The sequence below is a fragment of the Sorex fumeus genome, unplaced genomic scaffold, assembly GCF_029834395.1.
Source record: "Sorex fumeus unplaced genomic scaffold, SorFum_2.1 ptg000012l, whole genome shotgun sequence".
NCBI classification, from domain to species: Eukaryota; Metazoa; Chordata; class Mammalia; order Eulipotyphla; family Soricidae; genus Sorex; species Sorex fumeus.
In genome coordinates this window covers 1,410,334-1,415,390 of record NW_026606069.1, presented here as the reverse complement: position 1 = coordinate 1,415,390, position 5,057 = coordinate 1,410,334, and the positions used below count along the sequence as shown (strand labels likewise).

Below are 5,057 nucleotides of genomic sequence, written 5' to 3'. Positions count from 1 at the left end.
CAGAGGCGCTAAACCCAAGACAAAGGTTGCCCAGCTGGTTGACAGCGCCTCCCCCGCCCCCCAGCACCACCCTGGACCATAGGTGCGGGTCCCCTTCCAGCCCGCACCAGTACCTCGCAAGCCTGTCCAAGGGGCTGTCACTGATGCCGCGCTTTCCGAGGGGTGCGGCTCTGTGACTAGTGTGGAGCTGGTGTAAACAGCGCGCCTCGCACTGGGCATCCACCAGAAAGGACTCGCGCGCGCGGAGCGGGCGCTGGGATGCAACAAAGGTAACTAGCCAGGGCAGGAGGCTCCCGGAGCATCCACTCTACCGAGCTGAGCCTGCCGCCCGCGAGTCGCTCCCAATCCCAGCTCAGAATCCCAGCCAGAGGCATCATCCACTCCTCTCTGGACCCGCCAGCAAAGGCACCTGCTGCCGGGTCTGGTGCTCCAGCAGCGCTCTAGAGCTCAAGCTTCGCTCGGGTTCGGGGACACACCTGCCGGGACACCCGGCCCGGGGGTGCGGGCTCACTGCCAGGCCGGAAGGCGCAGGGCCATCACTCACCCGCGGAGGGCGAAGTTGCTCAGGCGGCCGCCTGCAGGCGTGCAGCCAGCAGCCCCGAGTGCTGGCATCTCCCCATCCTTTGTCAGTTCAGGGCGGAGCGCTTGTGCGAGCTCCCGGCCGTGCAGCTGGGTGGCAGGCAGCCCGGCTGAGGCTCAGCTTCCCAGCCCTCTCCCCTCCCCGCCTCCTCCTCCCCTTCTCAGTCCCGCTCTCAGAGCCCGCACTCACTCGGCTCCCATGATGTCATCTGGTGGAAATCTGCCATGCTCAAAGACTGGAATAATCCAGCGCTCACGCGGGGAACGCTGCGCGGGCGGAGGCGGCGGCACAGCCTCCAGGTGGACCCCGCATCTCCTCGGCCAGATAACTGGAACCGAGCACAGGACAGGGGAGGGCTCTGCGAATCCTCATGGCCTGGTGGGAGTGGTGGGGATCGCGCTGGGAGAAAGGGTGAGGGTCACTCTCAGCTGAGATTGCTAACTTCACGGATACACTTGCTAGCAGAAGCCCAGAGGAAGGAGAAAGTTTTTTTTTTTTTTTTTTTTTTTTTTTTTTTTTTTTTTGGTTTTTGGGTTTTTTTGTTTTTGTCTCTTTGGAAGCTCCAGAGCTCAAAGAAGGACATGGACACCTGTGCTGCAACCAGGAGGATAATTGAACTGCTGGTGGCCTGGAGTCCTTGCTTGCCAGGGAAAGTTTGGGATGGCAAACCGGGAAGTGCCAGTGCCAAGCAGCTTAAAAGGGTGGAGAAGGAAGGACCACTCCGGGGAAAAAGACTGAACTGAAACAGTGAGAAATTTGCTGGTAATTGTGACCTCTGAAACTAACAAACGATTCCCATAAGATAGAACCCAATAGCTGAAATTCACCAGTATTTTAAGTATTGCACCCCCCTCTTCTTCTTCCCACCAAATATTACTGAGCATTCCAAAGAGAAACTTCTTTCTAAATCTTACCCAAATGGTGCTTTCTCTGATGAAACCGTTTAAATCACAAGAGGTTCCTTATGAACCATGAAAAATGTGACGTAAATTCTTCTGTTACTCAAGGTTGCTTATAACATCAATTGATGCTTTGTTAGAGATCTTGGCAAACAGTTTCAGTGCCTCTGAAGATTCTCCTGAATTAATGGCCATACGCGCATGCGTGCACTCACACATGCGCGTGCACACACACACACATACACACACAACCACAAGCACACATCCACGGAAAATCTTAGAGTCAGAAATACATCTATCTTGTGCGACTTGATGTTGAAAACTCCATTAAGAGAGGACCCCCAAAGAGGTCAGTGTGTGCTTTAATGTTTACAATAGTCTCTTAAAGTTCCCACTAACTACCTACCACTATTATTAGGAAGAAACTTAAGATTGCAGAGAACATCAACAGTCAGTGCAGGCTGGTTAGGAAGCTGAACCCAAAAGCAGCTGGGTAGGAATGTGTGACTTTTCCATGAGAGTTCATGGAACATCATTCTTTCAAAGCCTAAAAATTGAGTATAGCATTTATTAAAATGTGGGTAAAATTAGAGTTCCCTTAACCTCTATAAATAAAAAGGACTTATGATAATAATAACTTCAAGGCTAGTCCACTGGAAGTATTCTGAGGAAAAGATAATAAAATAAGTGTTAAAAAGTAGACTTAGAAATTAAAAAAGTGAAGACAATGGTACATGGAGTTTAGAATTAATTTAGAAAATCTGAAAGTACTAACTTGCGTTTATTGATTTTCAATGTTAAAATCTTAATATGCATCAAATTATTGATATATTACTAACATATGTTTTATATATTTCAGCATTCTATCAGTGCCCTTATTTTATTTTAGTTTTTGTACTTGGGCCATACCAGGCTGTACTCAGGGCTAACTCCTGATTCTGCTTTTAGGGATCACTCCTGGCTGGACTTCAGGGACTATATGAGGTGTGGGGAATCAAGCGAGGATCAGCAGCATGTAAGGCAAGAACCTTAACTACCTTACCATTAATGCTCTTTGGAAAAAAAAACACGATCACTTACTTTAATGTTTTGTGCAACATCATATGCATTTTTCTTGATGACTGCATACATATTAGGCATTTTGGTAGTCAATGGTGGCTCTCCTCAGTGGTATGCAGTCTTTCATAATTATAAGGAGTTATTTGTATGAAGTTACTGTCAAACCAGTAAGAGTGCATTTTCAGAATTGTTGGTAACCTGGACATGTTTTTCCCAAATAGCCTTGCCTCCCTCTGTGACAAGGCCCTACTTGCTCATATTCACCTTCATGACTGTACCTTTGGTGAGAGCACCAAGGCAGCATAGAGTGAAGATGAAGGATCTTTTTTACACCAAGTGTTGGCAGGCAAAAGGTAACTTTCAGTTCAAGATGTGTTACAAAGCCTTTTTTGAAATGTAAACCCATTGGCCTAATGGTAAAGGTAAAGGTAAAGGCCCTCCCGTTGACCGTCGATTTGCTCGAGCGGGCCCAGTAACGTCTCCATTGGAGACTTTGTTGTTACTGTGTTTGGCATATCGAATACTCTCGTAGCTTGCAGGGCTCTCCAGAGGGGCGGAGGAATCAAACTCGGGTCGGCCATGTTGGCCACGTGTAAGGCGAACGCCCTACCCGCTGTGCTATCGCTCCAGCCCTTTGGCCTAATGAATTTTTCAAATTTATGTTTCTTGTGAAGCCATCAACAACAAAGTAAACTTTAGTAACCATCCTCATTCATGCTTTCTTCTTTCTCTTTCCTGTCTGAATAATGTTTAATACTTCTGTTTCTCCTTGGAGATGAACTTCCCAATTCCCTGCTATTTATTTGTTGTTCTTTTTGTTTATTCATATGGAAAAGGACTTTATCCCTCTTTCCACCCAGATATACAGGTATGGCTTCTTGTACTGTCTTTCCATCATTCTTTCCTTTGGGAATTCTCCTTTCATGCATCTTAACAGTCTTTTTCATTTGTATTTTTTCAGTACTACACTGTTTATGATAGAGCTTAGCCTTCAGGCCAATCATCATTTTTGCTTTTTTTTAAAGGCTCTTAAGCCTCTTGATCTTCTTTCTCTTTTTCTCATGGAAATTCAAATAATATCCATAGTGCTTAAGGTGTTACTCAATACATTCAGTTTGTGGCTTTGTTATGGCTTCAGGACTTTCTGGTAGAGCTGCCCAAGTATCCAAAGTACTGAACTTTTGGCATTTGAAACTCATGAGCAACTAATGTTCTTTTTAAAGTTTATATGTTTTGGATAGTCATGTATTCTTTTCTTTAAATCAAAATACAAAAGAACTTATAAAACTCAAAACATCTTTTAGAAAGAAATAATTGAATATATAAAATAATAAAGATTTTTTTAAAAATCAGGGTAACAAAAATAAACTATATAAAAAACTAAGGTAAGAATTTGATAATATAAGCAATGAGTATCTTTGAGAATAAAAAAAGATCTAAAAAATCTAATTGCTAGAAAAAAGGAATTAGGACAGCTAATGGTGCTGTTCTAAGTATATCAGAAGGTCAAATTGTAAATCTTCTCTCCTAGATTGTTTCTCTAATGCTCCATCTATCTTCATTGCCCTGGATTATCATACCGTTCCTCTGCATTCTCTGGGCTTACAAGTTTGGAGACAAGAAGAAGGTCATGGGGAATTAGCAGGTCTGGCTACTTAGACAAAAATAAAAAGCATAATTGTTGGGTTTTAAAAATACATAATTTTGTTCTACAGAATTAAAGCAAATCCTTTATCTTTGACTTTATAGAAAATTAAATGCATTCCTAGGTACTCACTAATTTAATCCTATGGAAAAAAATCTTCAGTGATATGTAGAGGAATCTGACCTTCATGAAGAGCTCTAAGGTCCATGTTATGGCCTTCACTGTTGTTCTTGATTTTAGGAAAGTGAATTTACTACATCTCCACAAGACCTTCCTTCGCAGTACTTACTAACATACAAAGATCCTTTCTTATGTTAGTGACATTTCAACTTCTAAAGTCTGTTTTTAGCTTTGTTTGTAAGTTTTAAGCTATGCTGTTTGATTAGTTAAGATATTTTTATTCAAATGGATAAGAATTATAAATAATGAACTAAAGCATCTAATTTTGATAATTAAAATAACTGTCAGGCCTTAAGTAAAAATTTACATCTGTATTCAAATATTATACATTTGATACACTTTAATCTTAAGTGATGATGATATTAAAACTTGAATTCGAAGATTTACTGTAGAAATATAAGCTATGCTTATTTATTGATGGTTTGATGCACTGTTTTCATGTTTATACAAAATTTTCTTGGAAAGATAAATATTTTTGTGGTAAAAATAGACACTTTTTGCTGGAGATATAGTTTAAGTTGTAAAACACTTGGCTTGCATGTATGCCTTGCATTCACAGCTCATCAAAACATGAAACATTAAATTTCTGGATGCAAAGAGATAGCTTAATACGAGATAAAATCACATTATTCATTTATGTGAATTTACTAGATAATACATATCAGCGATTGCTCTTTCATATACCTACTGATCC

At 41.8% G+C, this 5,057-nt stretch overlaps 1 pseudogene; it reads right to left on the bottom strand.

The window, feature by feature from the left end:
* Positions 1 to 765: 765 nt before the first annotated feature.
* Positions 766 to 3,737, bottom strand: LOC130020475 (ribosome biogenesis protein NSA2 homolog; annotated as a pseudogene).
* Positions 3,738 to 5,057: the final 1,320 nt, after the last annotated feature.